Here is a 23,615-nt window from a genome sequence, read left to right as displayed (position 1 = left end):
ACCACTGGGGGAGTGTGAGGGAGTCATGCTTACTTACCCCCAGTGGTCATCTGGACAGTTTGGGTGACTTTGTGGCACTTAGATGCTTCTAAAACAGGTCTAGCTGAAAACGTCCAAGTTCCATACAGGACATGTTATGCCTCCTGCAGCCTTGCCCTGGTTGTAACAGGGTTCGGTCCCCATCCCTGCAAGCTCATTCCTCATCTCCGCCCCCACAAACCATCTGATCCCATCCGCACAAGCCTCGAATAGTTTTATACTAAACTTATTTTAATAATGTATAAAAAGAAACAACATTCTGTACAATTGAAATTTTATAAATCAGAGCTCTGGCTGCTGAACTAGAGGATGAGATCTTCAGCTAGCAGGGCTTTGTTTATAAATGTTTATCAACACAGCTACAATACTACTTTATTCTATAGCAAAAAAAACCCTAAACAAACCCAAAAAAGAAAACAAAAGAAATATAATTTTTTTCTACCTTTGTTATCTGGTTTCTGCTTTCCTCATCTTCTCGTCATTCTCTTCCTTCCATCCACTGTTTGCCTTCTCTCTGCCTCTTCCATAGGGCATCTGTTCTGTGTCTATGCCTCTACCAGAAACAGTCTGCCTCTCCATTCCACCTCTCCCTCCCCCCTCTCCCTGTTGATCTGACACCCATCTTCTTCCCTTTACTCCCCCTATGGTCTGGCATCTCTGTCTTCTTCCCTTCCATCTCTCCCTCCCTCCCCCAGGTGGTTTTTAGCATCTCTCTTCTCTTTTCTTCCCTTCAGATCTGGTATCTGTCTCCTACCCCTCCCACAATGCTCTGGTATCACTCTCTACTCTCCCTTTTCCTTTCTTTTCTTTTCTGCTCTTCCTTCTCAATTTGTTTTCTACCTCTTGTCTACTTTCTTACTTTCCAGTCCTCAATTTCTCTTTCATTGTGTCTACCTATAGCTTGCCACCTCTTTCCCTCAACCCTTCCAGTATCTCACTAAATTTATCCTCTTCCCCAATCCAGCATGTGTTCTTTTTCTTTATCCCCGCCTTCCATCCAATATGTGCTCTCTCTCTTCTTTCCACTTCCTTCCCGAGTCTGCTCCCCTTTCTCTCCTCCCCACTTCCTTTTAGTGTCTGCTCCCTCTCTTCACTTTCAGCATATTCCCTTCTCTCATTCTCCCCTTCCAACCAGCATCTGCTCCCCTCTCCACTTCCATCCAGCGTCTGCTCCTCCCTCTCTCTCCACTTCTCTTCAACATCTGCTCCCCTCTCTCTCCCCTCCTCACTTCAGCTTCTGTTACCCTTCCCCCCTCTCCCTCCACTTCCCTTCAGTGCCACTAAACCTTTTCCCCTCGTCGGACCACCTTCCTCCCTTCCCCTCACCTTTGCAGGTGCTTTTCACTTTCTGAGGTGTCCAGATGCAGAAACGTTCTCACAAGTCCCGCGCGACTGCCCCAAAGCTTCTATTCTGACTGAGCTCATGGGGACAGGGTAGAGACAGGGACCGAGCTTGCGTGGATGGGGCAGAGACAGGGACCGAGATCACGGGGACACATTTTTTTCCCGTGTCATTCTCTAGTGATGGTATACCTCCTAGGCCTGGTGAAAATAGCCTCAGCATGTGGGGGAAAGTCCTGCACAAGGGTGTGCTATGGCCATTTTTATCACAGCTTAGTGAAAGGACCCCAAAGTTACTCACTCAACCTTGGTAAATTTTCAAAAAGACCAATTTAGGAATATAACTCTCAAAAGGGCCCCTTTACTAAACTGTGCTATCCCCAGTACAGGTCTTTCCTTTTTTTTTTTTTTCAAATATATTTTATTAGAAATTTTCACAAACAGTAAACAGTTCAAGCAACAATTCCACAGAATCAAAATATACAGAATAATATCACAAAAGAAAAACTGTCACCATAGAAACAGCAGTTACAAACATAGCAATTGCAATATAAAACCCACCCCCTTCTCTCCTACCCCAAACTATTCATTCCCCAAAACAAATCACAAAAAACTCATAAAATAAAGAAAATCTACCAAACAAGACCCAGTACATGTTTTTCCCATGTGCTGTGGCCACTTCTAGCATGGCAGAAAAATGCCAGTTTTCCATAATTCCAATTAATAATCACATGCTAATTTTCCCATTAGTACATGAGCACTTAGGTAAGGGCTCACATGCAATGATGTAGCTGCGTTATTCAATTAGGACAGTACAAGTCTATTCTCTACCCCCACATACAACCCCAGCAAGCTGGGGGGGAGTGCTGCTCTATGTCTGCTGGAATAATGTTTGCAATTGGTTAATCAATATAGAAGGGTGGGCACTGGAAGATTGAGTGACTTGCCTAGGGTCAAAAGGAGCAGCACTGGGATTTGATCTCACAACTAGAGAATGACACAGGGACAAATTTTTCCCCATCTCCGCGGGAACTCATTTTCCCGTCCCGTCAATTTTGGCCACCTGGATGGTCTCGGGATTCAAGGATCTCCCGTACGAGGAGCGGCTGGAGAAGTTGCGGCTCTACTCACTTGAGGAACGCAGAGAGAGGGGAGACATGATCGAGACGTTCAAGTATCTCACGGGCTGCATCGAGGTGGAAGAGGATATCTTCTTTTTCAAGGGTTCCACGGCAACAAGGGGGCATCTGTGGAAAATCAGGGGCGGGAAACTGCACGGTGACACAAGGAAATTCTTTTTCACTGAAAGGGTGGTTGATCGCTGGAATAGTCTTCCACTTCAGGTCATTGAGGCCAGCAGCGTGCCTGATTTTAAGACCAAATGGGATAGACATGTGGGATCTATTCACAGAGATAGGTAGGGGAGGGTCATTGGGGTGGGCAGACTAGATGGGCCATGGCCCTTATCTGCTGTCTATTTCTATTTTTCTATGTTTCTATGTTTTCCTGTCCCTGCCCCATTCCTGCAAGTTCTGTTCTCATCTGCACCAGCCTCACACACTTTAAAATCATAAGTGTTTGAGGCTTGTGCGGTGAAGGCAGAGCTTAGAGGAATGGGGCAGGGACAGAGACAGCAACAAAACTCGCAGGGACGGGAAAACTGAGTTCTTGCGGGGACAGGGAAAAATTTGTCCCCGTGTCATTCTCTACTCACAACCTCTAGGTACAGAGGCAACAGCTCTACCAGTAAGCCACACCTGCTTGAAATAAAGCAGCAGGAACTCGATGAGGAATCCATTCCAGTGTGAAGAGTTAGACCAAAAATTAAGAGAATGGAGAATTAGAATATGTTAACAAATGAGGAGGTATAGATTTGGAAACATTTGGTCCTTGTTTATACAGTAGTACCCATCAATTAAACACATAATTGTATTGTTTGCGTCAACTTCCCATGTGAGATGCATTATATCAAGCTGGGCAAATTTAAAAGTCTTATGCATACTAAACTAATATCATATGTAGTATTTGGACAAGGATAGCTTGTACAAATAAACATACATCTGGAGTCAATTCTACCCCATAAGGAACTAGCAATAGCAACTGTGCCAAGGAGGGATCAGGATCCCATATCACATGTAACCCGTTATGAGCTCACAGAAGGATGGGATAGAAATCTAAATAAATAATTAAGAGTGTGACACAATTACCTCTTTGGATTGTGCCAGTGAATGAAGACCATCATGGTGTAAAATGCCACCACAGAACATCCATCTGTCTTTCAGTAGTTTCCTTTTGTGGTGGGTGGTATGGTATTGACTGCAGTGCTGGGAGAGGAAAACATGGAGCAATGAAAAGGGTAGCGTTAGAAAAGCCCGTAGTGGAGATCTAGCCACCACTGGCATAACACTGTCTGCTCATTTGGTTACATCCAGTGTATGTGATATCAAGCTAACATGGGAAAAATATAACATGAAATGCTTGTCATGCACAAAGTCATCTTGGCATTGGAGATGGTGAAAGTGGCTCTCAACATTTACAAATAAATAGCCAGACTCTTATCGTGGTCATAACTAGACCAATGCTCATCATTCTGCCAGATTTATTGCTTGACTGTCTGATTTTTCTTAGTCTTTCAGCTCTACCAATAAGAGGCCAATCGGATATTCATTTGATTTTTTAGCCTGTCCTCCCAAAGGAGTTCCGAATAGGTTACAAATCAGGTACTCAATTATTTTCTCTATCTGTCCCAGCAGGTTCACAGTCTATCTAATGTACCTGGGGCAGTGGAAGATTAAGTGACTTGCCCAGGGTCACAAGGAGCAGCATGGGGTTTGAACATAAGAATAGCCTTACTGGGTCAGACCAATGGTCCATCAAGCCCAGTAGCCCGTTCTCACGGTGGCCAATCCAGGTCACTTGTACCTGGCCAAAACCCAAGGTGTAGCAATATTCCATGCTACCGATACAGGGCAAGCAGTAGCTTCCCCCGTGTCTTTCTCAATAACAGACTATGGATTTTTCCTCCAGGAACTTGTCCAAACCTCTTTTAAAACCAGCTACGCTATCTGCACTTACCACATCCACTGGCAATGCATTCCAGAGCTTAACTATTCTCTGAGTGCTGAGGCTGTAGCTCTAAACACACTCTCCTCCTCCTCCAAATGTGAAACCATGCACTTGCTGGCCATCCACTGCCGCTGCTGCTCCTGCTTTAGGGGGAGAGGGTCAGTAGGGAAATGCTGCAGTGTCCTCTGGCTTCCCCACTGACCTCCCACTCTTACCTATATTACCACAGCCTGCAGAGAGGATCGCCAGTGCTGTAGCGATCCTTGCAGGCTGCTGTCATCCTCACCAGCACGTTCTCTCTGCCGCAATCCTGCCCCTGGTTGCTAATGGCTACACCAGGGGTGCCCACACTTTTTGTATACCGCAATACCACAAACAGTTCAGAGCGGTTTACAATGCAAGAGACTGTACATATACAGCGAAGATACAATGCAGGCTGCCTACTCAACAAATCACACTGCATCAAGCAAAAAGTAAACAAAAAATTTAAAAAAAGCAGGGTTGTAGAGCTGGGGATTCACTGAACCCCATGAAAGCCCTCACCACACACCACTGCTTTTCTTCTTGGTTATACTTATGGTCCAAAATCTTTCTTCTTCTCCTCAAACAATACAGAATAAAAAACAAACAATGGGAAGTGGTCTCTGTCTTGGAGAATAATTTGATGCAGTGCTTTTTAGTTAATAGCTTGCATAGATGATTGAATTAGATATGTTAGTATTAGGAAGAATATGAAAGAAATACATGGAAAGTATTTAGATTTTACATTTTATTTTTGGATTCACATTTTGATGCTGACCTTTCCAGCTGACAGAAATGAGAGATGATTAACATGTTTTACTTGTTTCTGTTCTTTTCTTTATCTTCATGTTTCTATTGCCACAGAACATACACACCACTGCCTCCCAAACATTTAGCTGGTGCAAACCCATTTTAGCACTTGAAAATTCATGAGCCCAGACCACTACTAAATAATTAGGAGGAATCTAGTACCTTTTCCATAATTCAGAAAAAAAATACAAATGCAATTTTCTTAAACTAGTTGTATTAGGTTGTTACTATTTGAGAGACTCCACTCTCACAATGGCTTCTTCAGCTGTTCACTTCTTTTAACCTCTCCCCCCTCCAGTCCATCTTCTATATCATCTCCCCATCTTATCAACAGAGAATCTCTCTCAGCTCCCATTGACACTCCTTGTGATCTTGGCAAGTCATTTAGTTACAAGCTTATGTAACAGGAAGAAAAAAACCAAACCATTTGGAACACTTAGAGGAAAGGCAGGAGGGAAATGCTAGCAGCTGCTCAGAGACTGGGCCCATGCAAAAAGACTGTGAGCTGCAGGGAGATCAGAGAGATGAGAGACTGAGTCTGCAACATGAAGCTTAGGGGCAGCTGCACATAATAGCAGCTCTCTCTTTAAGAGCCAAAGGACCCTTACTGTGAGCTACAGGAAAGCAGAGAGTTTAAGGCTGCTGACTGAAAATTTATATATGTGCTCTGGAGTTTATCTGTGTGTGGAAGGAGTTGATATTTTGGAAATATTTCCTGTACATGTTTGATTTCATGAGAAATATAGCAAATTAACCTTGACTGGCTGTTGAGCTGAGGTGTGTACTAAGAAGGCAGTACAGCACCATAAAGCTGAGTTTGTGTGAGTTGTGGGTCAAGAACTTATCTGATATCTGCTGGTTCTCATGATCTATTGAGATTTCTAAATTAAGTTTGGAGTTATACTTCAAAGGAAAACTGATAAGAATTTTTAAAGCGTATTTCAGAATTTAAACTGAATTTTTGTGAATTCAGGAAAAGAAGTATTAAGTACTGGGAAATAGAGAGTTTTAATCCCTTCACTATGTAAGACCACTGATTCAACTCAGATTGTTTATTGGTGTTTAAGGCAAATATTTTGTAATTAAGTATTCAGCAGGTTTTTTTTTTGCTGGAGTGCATTCCTGCAGGCTTTTTCATAACTAATCTGCTGAGCCCTTAACCAGTATACACCATTGTGTGAAGTTTGGAGAAATAGAAACTATTTTTTTGAAAGCTAAATGTTCTGAGAACTGAAGGTCTAAACTTGAAGCGTGGTCTTTTGTCTTAGAATTCTGAGAGGTTCTATGGTGGGGACGTTGCCAGCTTGTGAGGCTGCAAGATCATCTGTCCAAGGAGAACTACCGTTACAGGTAAGCAACTTCTATTTCTCTGACTTCTGCATATTGTTACTCGCTGACTATCCAGCTCTCTTCAATGTGAACCGCTAAGAAGTCTCACGACTATGGTGGTATAGAAGAATAAAGTTATTATTATTATTATTATTCCCAATATACTGGCAGGCTCTGTGGGACAGTAAGATAATTACTCAGGAGTTTCGATATTTCTGAATCAAAAATACTTGGATAAGCACATAAAGCTGAGGTTACTCAGATATTGTGTGAATGTGTGTGTTGAAACTCTATGAGCTGATTTCATATCAGAAGCATTTTTTGGGTATTCCTGGGAGGGTCAGGTTAGGAATAAAAGAATTATCTGTTCTTTTGTACATATAGTTAGAAATACTTGGCCTTAGCCTCAGAAGACACTGACTGTAGCCTGCATTCATCCAGGGAGGATATGGTTTTGCTTCCTTTCATTTGTTTATAGATAGGTTAATAGCAAACATCCAGATCTTCAGAGGAGCTGCTGGTTCCAAACAGGTAACAGGACAACAACTCAGTGGTACCCAATGCAAGAAAGTGACGATACTGGTGAAAACAGGTTTTTTTCTGAATACTTTATTTTTATGTGCACACAGATATATAATTTTTGTATTTTATTGAACTTTGGGACTGAGAAACACTCGGGAGAGTGTGGTGCAGTGGTTAGATCAACAGCTTCAGCACCTTGAAGTTGTGGGTTCAAAACCCCACACTGCTCCTTGTGACCCCAGGCAAGTCACTTAATCCTCCACTGCCCCAGGTACATTAGATAGATTATGAGCCCACCAGGACAGATAGGGAAAATGCTTGAAGTACCTGTAAAAGATATGTAAACTGCTGAGAACTCTGTAAGATTCAGCAGTATATCAAATTTGAATAAGCATACAACATAAACATAAGTGTCACCTAATCAAATACCTGTGGTTCTGGATATCCTAGAACAGGGGTGTCAAAGTCCCTCCTCGAGAACTGCAATCCAGTCGGGTTTACAGGATTTCCACAATGAATATGCATGAGATCTATTTGCATGCACTGCTTTCATTGTATGCTAATAGATTTCATTCATATTCATTGGGAAATCCTGAAAACCCGATTGGATTGTGGCCCTCAAGGAGGGACTTTGACACCCCTGTCCTAGAACAAAGTTAAGCTGAAAGGCATGACATGTTTGAGGTTTGAATATTATCACCAACTATAATGGTGTTATCAATGTAAACTTGATCACATGTGAATGGTAAATCAGCTTTGCTATTCATTTATATTTTAATTTAATTTACCTTATTTAAACAACATCTGATAACAACAATTGTTGGACATACCTATTTAGTTTTCTTTCACCCTCAATTGTTGGGGTTTTTTTCAAGTTACATATTTAAATATTCAACACATATTTAAATATTCAACCTTAGTGTTGGTGTGAATTGAAGGGGAAACCTATTGAAACATTTAACCGTGATTATAACATTCGATACATTTAATTGTAATAATTAAATTGTGATGTAATTGCATCACATTACCACTAGAGGGTATTACACTTAGACTATGAGTTCTCCGGGGAAAGCAAAATATGTAGTTCCTGAAGTAACTTATCTTGAACAACTACTGAAAATAAATTTGTGAGTTGCATACAAATCCCAAAACTCCTACCTCTCACTTCCATCCTCTAACTTCCAGCCAATTTCCTCTCTCCAAATACTGAGCTCTCCTATCCAGATATTTAAGGAACATATTACCGGCCAGCTGCAAAGCAATAGAATCTCAAATGAGTTACGCTAGAGGTAGATGAGGGACAGAAACAGTCTTTTAATTCCATGCTCCAAACCTGCTTTAAGGACATACAGTAGCTTTGCACTTCCTGTGCAGGAAACAGCATAGCTTGCATGCTTTTACCATTTCCAGTACAGGAAGGATCCTGCTCCTGCATTCTCTATGGCTCCTATAGTATATGTGAAGGGGCTCAGACCACAATCTCTGTGTAGATGCCAGGCAGTGGCATAGTAAAGGGGGAAGGGAGGGCAGACCAAAACGGGCGCTGTCTTTACGGAGATGCGTGTGCCTCTCTTCCTCTCCACCCCACCAGCGTCCCTCTTGAACATTCGCCAGCACAAGCAGCATCTTCTACCTGCTGTTCACACCAGCCTCAGCTTCCTTCTGACATCACACTTTATGTTCGAGACTTGTGCAGACGAGGACAGAGCTTGCAGAGATGGGGCAGAGACAGGCACAGAACGCACAGGGATGGAGATAGGTCCCGCGGGGATGGGGACAAATTTGTCTCCGTGTCATTCTCTATCCAGATATCTCAATCTGTCCTCCTTTCATTGCTTTCAATAGAAGTATATCTTAAATGTTTCAATCCATCCTCCTTTATCTGGAGCCATATGGTACCATACTCCTTGGGATCTTGCCAGTACTAGTTGCCTGGCTTGGCCACTGTTGGAAACAGGATACTGGGCTTGATGGACTTCGGTCTCATCCAATACAGAAACTCTTCTGTTCTTAAATTCTATGTTTGTGTAAAAGTAAGTTAAACTATAGACTAGTTTAAAAGCTTTCTGTTAGTGTTTGATTCCCATCATAAAAACATAAGAATAATCATACTGGGTCAAACCAATGGTCCATGTAGCTTAGTATCCTGTTTCCACAGTGGCCAATCCAGGTCAAACGTACCTGGCAAAATCCTAAATAGTAGCAACGTACCATGCTACCAACCCCAGGGCAAGCATTGGCTTCCCCCATGTCTGTCTCAAGAGCAGACTATGGACTTTTCCTCCAGGAACTTTTTTCAGACCATTTTTAAACCCAGCTATGCTAACTGCTGTTACCACATTTTCTGTCAGCACATTTCAGAGCTTAACTATTCTCTGAGTGAAAAAAATATTTCTTCCTATTGGTTTTAAAAGTATATTCCTGTAACTTCATTGAGCGTCCCCTAGACTTTGTCATTTTTGATGAAGTATAAAATCGATTCACTTGTACCCATTCTACACCACTCAGGATTTTGTAGACTTCAATCATATCTCCCTTCAGCCATCTCTTTTCCAAGCTGAAGAGCCCTAACTTCTTTAACCTTTCCTCTTTATTATCTTGGTCGCTTTTCTTTGAACCTTTTCTATTATGCCATTAGGGACATTTTCAAAACATAAAAATGTCCCCAAAAAACAACTAAATTGGCACTTAAACGTTTTTCTTGGCAAAACGTCCAAATGCTGATTTTTGAAACAAAGATTTTAAACACCTTGTGGGATGTTCACCCTCTAGGGCAGGGGTCTCAAAGTCCCTCCTCGAGGGCCTCAATCCAGTCGGGTTTTCAGGATTTCCCCAATGAATATGCATGAGATCTATGTGCATGCACTGATTTCAATGCATATTCATTGGGGAAATCCTGAAAACCCGACTGGATTGCGGCCCTCGAGGAGGGATTTTGAGATCCCTGCTCTAGGACATCTAATTCAAAAAGGGGTATGTTAGAGGCATGATTTGGGCGGGCTTTGGGCTGGCTTAGACTTGGATGTCTTTCAGCGATAATCTTGTAAGACGTCCTGGATGGAATTTAGACATTCTGAGCTAGACCTGTTTTAGAAGGATCTAAGTGCCAAAAAGGTACCCAAACTGATGATGACCACTGAATGAATGACGTCCTTGCAGAAATGTTCAAAGTCGGACTTCATTTCTTACTTAATAGGGAGATAAAACTTACTATTCTGTGACGAGAATTACTCAATAATAATGAGATCACAGCTATAATCTATTATTGATAATATTTCTTTTCTTATATTATTTTAAATATTATTGTGAAGTGCTCAGACCAAGTAACCCAAAATATAGTGAAGTCACTACAATGAGGTTAACAAGGGGACCATCATCGCCTTCACCTGTCCCCTGCCCTCCCTAAATGAACATAAAGGTTTCAGATCAACTTGATGTACTTATCTGAATAGGGGGGTAGTTGATTTCGTTAATTCTCATTGATGACTGTGTACTAATAAAATGCTTGTGCTCCGTTAAAATCCAAGAACTGATCATTCATTCTTCCGATCCCGTCCCCCCCGACTCGAGTTTCACCTCTTCATCAGGGAGGGACACTAAGGAAAAATCAAATCAAGTTTAAAATTCACAGCTCAAACTACTTGGAACGTAATGTAATAAATTAACCCTAATGATTCTGAGTACCATTTGCTAAATGCCGATGTGCTAACTTAATCTTAAAGCTCATAAAATTTCTATATTACCTGGTAATGGCTCACTGAGACCAGACTCATTCAAAGCAAACGGGCCAACTGAATCTGTCTATTCACTTCTGAGATTTTAACGAGAACTAACCGGAAGAGGCTGCCAAAACGACAACCGGAAATAGACACTGAATACAATTGAATTCACTATAAGAGAGATCTTACTTTTAAACTGCTAGCCAATCTATGTCTAAATTTAAACCTTTTGGCGCCAGGATCTGCCAGTTATATATGAAGCGTTGCTCTTTTTGTATTAATGCTTTGGATATGTCACCCTCAGTTTTGTGTGTTTGAATCAATACCGTGTATTTCAGATCTTCTAGTGAGTGTGACTGCTCCAGCCAATGGGAAACCAGGGGGGCGGAGATTCGGCTTGTTCTTATATTACTTAAATGTTCTATGATCCGGGTTTTAATTATTCGGATCGTTTGCCCTATGTATATTTTTTTACACGGGCACTGTATATAATAGATCACCCCCCTGGATTCACAATTGGTCCCTGTATTTAAAATAAAGTGTCGTCCACCTGAACACGGTATTTCCACAAAAATGGCCTCCAATATATAACCAATTTCCTTCAGAAATCTCAGGGGTATTATTTGGTAAGATACCATAGAAGCCAGAAAAGTGCTTAAATCCAAAAATATAGACTGACCTCACATTCAGACAGGAAACCCAAACATGGATTGTGGCCAACAAATTATGAGTCACTCAGAGACGTGAAACTCTACAAGGAGAGAACGCTCACCCCTTGAAGATATACCAGAGTTTACCTTCCAGTCATTGCAACTGTTTCAATGCTGGTCACGCTCCATGTTGGATTCCAGAGTGAATAAATAAATAAATAAATAATGGTTACAATCTTGCAGTCTTCTGTGTGAATATACTTTCTTGCTATTTTCTTATTTCTTATTTCACAAACATCAAGAGCTATAAGGGTTTTGAAACTTAGCTCAGCTTGACTTTTGACAAGTGGAGGGGTCTCATTCCTTCCTCAGGAGACCCGAAACATGACTTGCAGTAGTAATCAATAGTTCAAAACTTATATGCTTTTAAACTCCGTGATGAAACTGTATCTAAAAAATAAAGTGTAACAACAAGCCGATGGTGAGGTGAGGTATCACTATCCACCCCGCGGCAAAACTGAAACATACTTTTACAGGCTGCTACATGAAGGGGGGTTGATACATACCGCCGGAGAGACGCTGTCAGTGTACACAAAAATTTCTTAACTGCCAGAAAGAAGCACAGCGGCACCTACCCTTTTGAATGGAAAAAGTGGGAGGAGCTTCCTAAACGTCAGAGATGTAACTGACATCATGATCCGTAGCAGATCGATCTTATTTAGAATATATCAAAATACTGTTAAAACTGAGAAATGGCGTAAAAAACTGAGGTATGAATTAAAAAAACTGAAGTATGAATTAAAAACTGGAAGGACTGTAAAAATGAAACTTTCCTGATAAAAAGATATTTACAGAAAAGCGATCCATTCCATTTCACTATTCAATCCGTTGGGGTGCAATGTGTTCAGAGTGAAAATCCATTTCTGCTCCTGTTTCCAAAGTATGTGAGACACATCTCCCCCTCTAGTTAACTCGATGACATTGAGTATGGAAAATGTAAGATCTGTGGTTTCATGTTGGTATTCTATCCAGTGCTGAACCAGAGGAGCCTCTTTGACCCGGGTGCGAATCCTACTCATATGTTCTCCTATTCGGGTCTTAATGCTGCGGGTGGTGCACCCACATACAATAAATGACATGGGCACTGGATGACACACACCACTTGTTTGGAGTCGCAATCTGTTGGTGGGCACCGAATCTTGCTCAGTCCGTTGCAATGCATGGCCATTTGCTGTAATGTAACACTGTGCTTGCACATCTTACAGTGCCCACATGGGGTATGCTGCCCTAATATTCTTACTGGTGGATGTTTAATAAATTGAGAATGGACCAACTGCTGCTTAAGATTGCGCTGTTTAGAAAATGCAAACCTGGGTGTATGTTGAAATTCCTGATGATATTGCATGATGCCCCAGTGCTTCTTAATGATTCTCTTAATGTCAAATGCCCGAACAGAGTAGGGGAGGACACATACTAGAGTATCCTCTTCTTGTGTGGAAGATGGATTCAGAAGCAACGATCTATTTGCATAAAGTCCCCTCTTGTATGCTTTTTTAACCACTGGAGGAGGATACCCTCTTTGTATAAAACGTGTTTTCATATCCTGAGCTTTAGAGACATAATCCTGAACAGTGGTGCAAAGTCTCCGAAGGCGTAAAAACTGCCCCACCGGAATGTTGTTTCTCAAATGCCTAGGGTGAAAACTGCTGTACTCCAAGAGGTTGTTCCTGTCAGTGGATTTTCGAAAGATAGTGGTGGAAAACCTTCCTTGGTGTAAACTTATCTGAATGTCCAAAAATGACACCTGTCTCGAATCTGTGCACATGATGAATTGTAAGTTACTGTCACAGGAATTTAGCCCCTCCAAAAACTTGGGAAGATCAGTGGGTGGTCCTATCCATACTGCCAGAACATCATCTATGTAGCGTTTCCAAAAGAGAAAATCCTTCCAATCCGTAGATGTATATAAGAAAGTGTTTTCAAATTTAGACACATACAAGCACGCCACAGACGGGGCCATTTTAGCCCCCATGGCTGTACCTTTAATCTGTTTATAGTATCTCGTGTCAAACTGAAAATAATTCATGCTCAATGCTATATGTCATATCCACTCAGCATTCACTATTATAATGTGCTTGATGAAAAACGATATCAAAAATCACAGAGTCCCACAAAACAAAAAAAGTGTTATATAAGAGGACCGAAAGGGGTATCAGACAACCCTGCACGCAACGATTGAGTGCTGGGAGCAATTCCTCATTTACCCCCCAGAACCTCCACCACCTCTTAGTGTGTTGCTTATTTCAAATTATAGCAGCTTATTTTAAACTTGCTCATGTTTTTTACTTTGTATTGCATTTTCCTTTATATTATATTTCTAGTAAGTGTAAAGAAGTTACTTAGCTTTCAGTTTAAAAATCAATCCCCTGAACGCCAACGCGTTTCGATATCCTTTGTCAAGGCGACATGGGGAGCTGAAAACCAAACACAAACAGTCAAGAAAATTTAAGGGATAAGGCCTCTTATATGACCTACCATTTACCCCCCAAAAACAATTGCCAAATCTACTTACATTTAACATTTAACATGCACTGTATACCACCAACCGGCTGCAAACGCAAGCCGAGGCAGAGTGACTCTGGACTTTAAATACCACCCCCCACCTATGACTCATCCGGGGAACACCCACCTGACCTAAGAGCTAACTTAAAGGACCATACGCACAAAAAGGCAAAAAAAGCCTAAAATTCAGCCTGAGCTAACCAATCGGATGTTTCGTTTAACCCTTTAGGTGCCATAGAATCTAGCACAAACATCCAACGGAGTTCACACCGGTTAAGCCTCCGAACAGTGTTACCTCCCTCCCACCCAACTATTATACGATCTAACACCCTCCATTTCAAATCTTTTAAAGTGTGTCCATGTCTGATCCAATTACGGACTAAGGGGGAAGACTCAGTGTGGGTATGAACCCTGGATTTATGTTCTGTTAAACGAACCCGTATAGGTCGAGTGGTTCTACCCACATACAACATTGGACAGGGGCACTGTATCACATACACCACGTTATCCGACATACAAGTGGTATTGTGTTTGGTCTTATATGTAACCCCCGTACTTGGATGAATCCAATCCTCCCCCGTTAAGGTGAACTCACACCACTGACATGACCCACAAGGACGGTGATTACCCCTAACCCTGGGAATGTTGTCCTGAAGTTTATAATGATTTAATAACTCCCCCAAATTCCTTCTCCTGCGATAGGAGCACAATGGGGAGTCCCCAAGGCTAGGGATGATCAATCTGGGAATGTGCCAATGTTTTTTGATTATATCAGCAACCCGGTGGGCAAGGGTGGAAAACTCCTGTACAAAGGCCACCGTGTTTTGAGACTGCTCCTCTCTGACCACATCCTGCAGCAGCCATTCTCTCTGCAGGGAGGTAACACTGTTCGGAGGCTTAACCGGTGTGAACTCCGTTGGATGTTTGTGCTAGATTCTATGGCACCTAAAGGGTTAAACGAAACATCCGATTGGTTAGCTCAGGCTGAATTTTAGGCTTTTTTTGCCTTTTTGTGCATATGGTCCTTTAAGTTAGCTCTTAGGTCAGGTGGGTGTTCCCCGGATGAGTCATAGGTGGGGGTGGTATTTAAAGTCCAGAGTCACTCTGCCTCGGCTTGCGTTTGCAGCCGGTTGGTGGTATACAGTGCATGTTAAATGTTAAATGTAAGTAGATTTGGCAATTGTTTTTGGGGGGTAAATGGTAGGTCATATAAGAGGCCTTATCCCTTAAATTTTCTTGACTGTTTGTGTTTGGTTTTCAGCTCCCCATGTCGCCTTGACAAAGGATATCGAAACGTGTTGGCGTTCAGGGGATTGATTTTTAAACTGAAAGCTGAAAGCTAAGTAACTTCTTTACACTTACTAGAAATATAATATAAAGGAAAATGCAATACAAAGTAAAAAACATGAGCAAGTTTAAAATAAGCTGCTATAATTTGAAATAAGCAACACACTAAGAGGTGGTGGAGGTTCTGGGGGGTAAATGAGGAATTGCTCCCAGCACTCAATCGTTGCGTGCAGGGTTGTCTGATACCCCTTTCGGTCCTCTTATATAACACTGCGTTTGCAGCCGGTTGGTGGTATACAGTGCATGTTATTTATCTAAAAAGGTTGCATTGTCCAAGAAAAGTCTGACTCATAATTTGTTGGCCACAATCCATGTTTGGGTTTCCTGTCTGAATGTGAGGTCAGTCTATATTTTTGGCTCCAATATAAAACGGCAGACCCTGCATTTGCCGCAGGGCTTATGGGAAGGCTTTGGCATCGATCTCTGGTTATGCAAATTATGTTTTAACTGTTCACCCAAATTCTTTGCTCTTGAGAAGGCAAATTTGGGCAACTGTTGTAATATTGGATAATACTGTAGTATTGCCCAATGTTTTAATATGATATGTTTTATGGCGTTGCTATTGTTGGTATATGGCATAACGTACACAATATTCTGATCTTTTTGTTTGTTTTGGTCTTTTAACATTAACCCGGGTCGGTGGCAATTTTTGGCTCTTTTCCAAGCCCTTCTAACGATTTTCCCTGGATAGTGAGCGGGCACCATTGGCATTTCCCACAACAGGCCAATGGACAGCGAGGGGGGGCGGATACTTTACAACAGCTGAACGGTATTTAATTGATGTTCCAGGACGCCGCCGCTATCTTTTGCTCTTTAAAATTTTGGAGTCGGATGACGGCGGCGCACCTTGGTAAGATTTATGCATTTATGTATTAATAGAATTATTTAGGATAAGGGAGGGGGCGGTTTATAAATAGAGATAACGGCTCCTTCTCTATATATTTATTTGTTTTACAGGGAGACCCTTGAAAAAGCACGATATACGTGCGAAACATGTCGGGTCTGGCTCCCTTGGTTGGCTGAGATAAGTATTATCCGTGGAGGATTTCACTTTCTAATCCAATGCAATTGAGATATTTATTATCAATATATAAGAGTAATTAAGAAAAAATGAAAAATTAAAAAGTTTTAAAAAAATATTTTTGTGGCAAATCAAAGACAGCCAATGATGAAGTTCCACCAGAAGCTTCCCGCGATTTGAATATAACTTTCTGCGGTGGAGTGGTGGGGCTGAGGCGTCTTGAAAAACAACATAACATTGAAAAGATTGAGTCAATATCCAGACCATAAATAATTTGTGAGTTATATATTGGAGGCCACTTTTGTGGAAATACCCTGTTCAGGTGGACGACACTTTATTTTAAATACAGGGACCAATTGTGAATCCAGGGGGGTGATCTATTATATACAGTGCCCGTGTAAAAAAATATACATAGGGCAAACGATCTGAATGATTAAAACCCAGATCATAGAACATTTAAGAACATCAGAACAAGCCGAATCTCCGCCCCCCTGGTTTCCCATTGGCTGGAGCAGTCACACTCACTAGAAGATCTGAAATACACGGTATTGATTCAAAAACACAAAACTGAGGGTGACATATCCAAAGCATTAATACAAAAAGAGCAACGCTTCATATATAACTGGCAGACCCTGGCGCCAAAAGGTTTAAATTTAGACATAGATTGGCTAGCAGTTTAAAAGTAAGATCTCTCTTATAGTGAATTCAATTGTATTCAGTGTCTATTTCCGGTTGTTGTTTTGGCAGCCTCTTCCGGTTAGTTCTCGTTAAAATCTCAGAAGTGAATAGACAGATTCAGTTGGCCCGTTTGCTTTGAATGAGTCTGGTCTCAGTGAGCCATTACCAGGTAATATAGAAATTTTATGAGCTTTAAGATTAAGTTAGCACATCGGCATTTAGCAAATGGTACTCGGAACCATTAGGGTTAATTTATTACATTACGTTCCAAGTAATTTGAGCTGTGAATTTTGAACTTGATTTGATTTTTCCTTAGTGTTCCTCCCTGATGAAGAGGTGAAACTCGAGTCGGGGGGACGGGATTGGAAGAATGAATGATCAGTTCTTGGATTTTAACGGAGCACAAGCATTTTATTAGTACACAGTCATCAATGAGAATTAACGAAATCAACTACCCCCCTATTCAGATAAGTACATCAAGTTGATCTGAAACCTTTATGTTCATTTAGGGAGGGCAGGGGACAGGTGAAGGCGATGATGGTCCCCTTGTTAACCTCATTGTAGTGACTTCACTATATTTTGGGTTACTTGGTCTGAGCACTTCACAATAATATTTAAAATAATATAAGAAAAGTAATATTATCAATAATAGATCATAGCTGTGATCTCATTATTATTGACAAAGTCGGACTTAGACATCCTTTCAAATATGCCGCTCTACAGCGCCTCTCCTCCTCACCAGCATCTCACGGCACACCTGGAATCTGCCATGGCACATAATTTGTGATACACTGGCCACAATGACACCCAGATGTTTTTCTTGGGCGCTAACCCCCAAGGTGGACCTTAGCATTTGGTAACTATGATTTTGGTTATTCTTCCCAACATGCATCACTTTGCATTTGTCCACATTAAATTTCATCTGCTATTTGGATGCCCAGTCTTCCAATTTTCTAAGGTTTGCCTGCAATTTTTTATATTCTGCTTGCGTTATGCAACTTTGAAGAGTTCAGTGTCATCTGCAAATTTAATCACCACATTCGCCGTTTCAATTTCCAGATGATTTATAAATAAGTTAAATAGCAACTGTCCCAGAACAGATCTCTGCAACATTCCACTATTTACCCTTGTCCACTGAGAAAAATGGCCATATAACCCTACCCTCTGTTTTCTATCTGATAACCAATTCTTAATCCACAATTGAACATTGCTTCCTTTCACATGACTCTTTAATTTTCTCGGAGCCTCTCATGAGGAACTTTGTCATAAGCTTTCTGAAAATCTAGATACCAGCTCAATCAGCTCAACTTTATTCACATGGTTTTTTTTCACAAAGAGGTCAAGAAAATTGGTGAGGAAAGATCTCCCTTTGGTGAACCCATACTGATTCTTTCCCATTAAGTCATATTTGTCTATGTGTTCCTGAAGTCAAGCTTACTGGTCTTCCCTGGAATCGTTTTTAAAAATCAGCATAATATTGGCCATCCTCCAGTCTTCAGGTACTACAGACGATTTTAGCGACAGGTTACAGATCACTAACAGCAGGTCAGCAATTTCATATTTGAGTTCTTTTAGTACCCTTGGTTGTATACCATCCAATCCAGGTGATTTATCACTTTTTAACTTGTCAATTTGGCTTAGTACATCTTCCAGATTTACCAATATTTTTTTCAGTTCTTCTGTATCTTCACCCTTGAAAACCATTAACAGTTCAGGTAGATCTCTTACATCTTCTTCCATAAAGACTGAAGCATCCAGTCTCTCTGCTATGGCCGTATCCTCCCTGACCACCCCTTTTGCTCCTTGATCATCCAACAATTCCCATGGATTCCTTCACAGGTTTGGTTTTCTGCTTCTGATGTACCTAAAAACATTTGTTACTATGAGTTCTTGCCTCTTTGGCAAGTTTCTCTTCATATTCTTTCTTAGCTTTTTTTTTTTTTTTTTAAATCAATGCTTTGCAACTAACTTGCCAGTGCTTATGTCTTTTCTTATTTTATTCATTTGGATCCTTTTTGCATTCTTTAAAAGATGTGGGTGTTTTGGGTTTTTTTTTTGCTCTAATAGACTTTTACTTCACCTTTTAACCATGCCAGCTCTAGTTTTCTCTTTTTCCACCTTTGTTAACACGTGGAATACATCTGGCCTGGGCTTCCACAATGGTAGTTTTAAAGAACATCCATGCCTGGTTTGCAGTCCTAACCTTTGCCACTGATCTTTTTAGCTTCTTTTTAACCATTTTCCTCATTTTATCATAGTCACCCTTTCAAAAATGAAATGCCACTACAGTAGATTTCTTTAGCGACATCATTCCAGGTATTGGCTCAAATTTGATCTCATTATGATCAGTATTTCCCAGTGGATCCAACAGTTACCTCCCATACTATGCCTTGCATTCCACTAAGGGCCAAGCCTAAAATCGCTCCCCCTCTTGGTCCCTGGACCAGTTGCTCCAAGAAGCAGCCATTTATGACGTCTAGGAATTTTACCTCATTAACACTCCCTGATTTAACATTTATCCAGTCAATGTTGGGGTAGTTGAAATCACCAAACCCCAAAACACATATTCTATTTATAAACTAAGGAGCCTTCTCAATAGCTCTATCTCAAAAATCCAAGAATAGAGAATAATGAACAGAGGACAAAAAAACACTGGTGGAGAAGAAACCTCAATTAATCTTCATTGGTTGGAATGGAGTTTTTTTAACCTATGAAGATTAATTGAGGTTTGCACAGAAGGTTGCCCAGTTCCTAACAAATCTAAATCCCTCATCCCTGCACCATCATCTCGACTGGAACTCTGTCTGCCTCATGGGTCTTGCGCATGGAACTGGGAGTATTTCTGAAAATGCTACCCTGGAGGATCTGGATTTCAGCTTTCTACCTAACAGCCTAAATTTGGCTTCCAGAACCTCCCTCCTACATTTTTCTAGGTCATTGGTATCTACATGTACTAAGACAGCCAACTTCTCCCCAGTAATATCTAAAATCCTATCTAAGTGACATTTTAACTTAAATACAACACTTAGGGCTCCTTTTATCAAGCCGCACTAGCGGGGTTAGCGCGTCAGACATTTCATCACGTGCTAACCCCCGTTGGCGGCTAAAAAACTAATGCCTGCTCAATTAGAGAATGACACGGGGAGCGATCCCCGCAGGGAGCTGCGGCGTGGCTGCGGTTTGGCTGCGGGTTATGGAGACTCCAAAGCCAAATCGCCGCAGACACGGGGACAAAAGTTTTCACCGCCCGCAAAAACGGTGAAAAGATTTGTCCCCGCAGGCCAATGTACCCCCTTCTAGGAACCGCTATTTACCTGTGTTTCACCGTGTTCGTGACCGGGTGTTTGATGTCTCCGCCATGTTGTCTGTCTCCTCCAACTCTCGATCCAACTTGCACGTTGCCGCATTGACTCCGCCCCCCAATATACTGGCTCCTCATTTGTCAGATCAACCCTTCCTGCCAATAGAACCCGCCCCCCCCCCCGACGATCGCCGGCAGGAAGGTGCTCAGCCCTTCATGCCGACAGAACCAGCCCTCCCCAACGATCGCGGCAGGAGGGTACCCATCCCCTCCTGCCTACCCCAACAGCCCCCCCGACGATCGCAGCAGGAGGATATCCAACCCCTCCTGCCAGCTCCCCAACAGCCCCCCTATGATCACTGGTAGGAGGGTGCCCAACCCCTCCTGCCGGCCTCCCCAATGGCCCCCTATATCGCCAATAGGAGGGTGCCCAACCCCTCCTGCCGGACCCTCCCCCAACAAACCCCGCCATCCCGAAACACCACCCTTAGTCTTACTTTCCAAGTTGGACCGGACAGCTCCTCGCTCGTCTGGCCAGCAGGCCTGCCTTCGTCCAAATGAGGCGTGCCCGCCCCTCCCCTCCCCTGCCTAACCCACAGGATCCTAGGGCCTGATTGGCCCAAGCACCTAAGGCCCCTCCTATAGCGGGAGTGGCTTTAGGTGCCTAGACCAATCAGGCCCTAGGATCCTGTGGGTTGGGCAGGGTAGGGGCGGGCCCACCTCATTTGGATGGAGGCAAGCCTGCTGGCCATACGTGTGAGGAGCCGTCCGGTCCAACTTGGAAAGTAAGACTAAGGGGGTTCCGGGGTGGGAGGGTTCGTTGGGGGGGGGGTCCAGCAGGAGGGGTTGGGTACCCTCCTGCCGGCGATCTTAGGGGAGGCCATTGGGAGGACCGGCAGAAGGGGTTGGGTACCCTTCTGCTGCGATTGTCGGGAGGGCCGTTGGGGGGGGTCTACAGGAGGGGTTGGGTGCCCTCCTGCCGTGATCGCTGGGGGGAGGGGGGACTTGCAGCCGTAGCCGCGGTCACTATGCTAATCACGGCAGGGAGATCTTTGCCGCAATTAGGTACAGCGGCCGCGTCTACTTACCATGTAGGCTAACATTGTAAGCATTAAAAGTACATGTCGTGTTTGTTTTTGTATAGTTATTAACTAATATTTAACTAAGTTTTAAAGTTTTAAAGAATGTTTCCTTTATACGTAAATAAAGAAAAGTATTTAAAATCGTATCCGTTTGAGGCTTTTATGTATGCAGCGGTGGCGGTGACGGGGCGGTGAATGGGGTTGCAGTGGCGGTGACGGGGCAGTGAATGGGGTGGCAGTGGCGGTGACGGGGCGGTGAAGGGAATGGCGGTGACGGGGCGGTGCAGAGGATGGTGAGACGGGGACGGGGCGGTGACGGGGACCAATTTTTTCACCGTGTCATTCTCTATGCTCAATGCAAGCTTTAGCGGCTAGCGTGGCAGGCGGTTTAATGCGCAGTATTACACGCGTTAAACCCCTACCGCAGCTTGATAAAAGGACCCCTTAGTCAATGGTTCCCAAACATCCATAAACTTCTTATACCGTCCCTGTTGTACGGCCATTGAACATTCCATTTTAAAAGTATAACAGAGAGATTCCCACCAGAAAGTGTAATTTAATCTATGAATTTTTTTGCTGTATTATTGAAAACCTCAATAAAAATTTTGAACTGAAGAAAGCACACCAATAGATGCATTATAAAGAATCATGCTTAGTGCTTTTCAATTGTATATACCTTGAAATTATGCCAGCTTTTGGCAGGGTTAAATATTGGCAGTGTTGGTAGGCACCTATCTGGTTTAAGTCTAACATGCATTAATATAAACCACGCCCCCCTGCCTATCTCTCATGGTGCCAACTTTCTCATTGTGCAACTCCTAATTATTACACAGATTTTATAGAATGCATACAGACTGATATGCACATAACATTCAGTTAACATCAATCATCATAATTGTCGATTATCAGTGCCAATTAGGCCAATTATTCAATTTAAGTTGTGTGCATATATCAGCTACACGCATTTATGTATGCGTACAAATTTAGGCGCCATTTATAGAATTTGTGGATGTGTTATAGAGATTTACTGATTGAGTACTTTTTCTTTTTCTGAATTTTGAAAATGTTTGTAACATTGATTAAGCAGAATATAAGTGCTCAAATTGAATTAAAATGTAATTAAATTACTGACAAATCGTTCCTATGACATCTTTAGAAAAGCCATAAAAACTGCCTTATTCGACAGAAATATCACCTAAAAAGTATCTACACAAAACACTAAATCAATTTCTAATATTGCAAACATGTCCACTTCTGTGTATAAGTCTGATATTTCTAACATCTGTTAACTATCTGTGTATTGTATTTTGCTGCCTTTTTAAGTTTCTGCATGCTGTATTTCTCTTATCTCTGCATATTGTAACTCGCTGACTGTCCAGCTCTCTTCAATGTAAACTGCCTAGAAGTCTCACGACTATGGCGGTATAGAAGAATAAAGTTATTATTATTATTATTTCCAGGTACATTGGCATGGTTCAAACTTTATTTCTCACGTTCCTTCTGTATTATACCCCCATGTTCCATCACTGGCCCTATTCTTTTTAATATTTACCTTGTGCTACTTGCACTGCTTCTCCAATCACTGGACTTAAATTTTAGTCATTTACAGCAGTGATATCTAGGTGCTCTCTGTTGTTGACCCTCTTTTTCCCCACTTATATTCCTGATCTTTCTGCTAAACTTGATATTGTGGCAAATTGACTTACCAATAGCTTTCTCAAGATTAACCCATCCAAAATTATTATTGCACTTTTTTTTCTGATAGTTCTCTCCATAGGAGCCAGCTCTGTGTGTGCCATGAGTGTTTGAGCATCCCCTAATATTGAACAAATTCCTTGACTATGTCCAGGGAGAGGTAATTCCCATTGGGTATAGCACCCTCAATAATTTTGACAAGTTGGCTCCTACTGTGACACTCCCACCCCTTCACAATTCCATTATACTCCTAGGTACTACTATTTATAGCACCCTTAGTTTTAATACTCATGTTTCCAACTTAATTTTTTTTTAAATCACTTTTCACTTTACAAGCACCTCGTTCTGTTCTTTCTTTGCTAGATACCAGAGTACTGTGGCTCCTAGTCCACTCCATTGTCCTTTCCAGATTGAAGTACTGTAATTCTCTTC

The 23,615-nt window shown here is 42.0% G+C and overlaps 1 long non-coding RNA gene across 1 annotated transcript in view; it reads right to left on the bottom strand.

The window, feature by feature from the left end:
* The window catches only part of LOC117352564, a 58,322-nt gene that overhangs the window by 5,885 nt on the left and 28,822 nt on the right, over positions 1 to 23,615 (bottom strand). The window contains exon 3 of the long non-coding RNA XR_004537723.1: positions 3,588 to 3,704. This is a non-coding gene — a long non-coding RNA (uncharacterized LOC117352564). The remainder of the gene's footprint in view (positions 1 to 3,587; positions 3,705 to 23,615) is intronic.

Source organism: Geotrypetes seraphini, chromosome 1 (genome assembly GCF_902459505.1).
Source record: "Geotrypetes seraphini chromosome 1, aGeoSer1.1, whole genome shotgun sequence".
Taxonomy (NCBI): Eukaryota; Metazoa; Chordata; class Amphibia; order Gymnophiona; family Dermophiidae; genus Geotrypetes; species Geotrypetes seraphini.
This window is presented reverse-complemented; position numbering and strand designations above follow the sequence as displayed.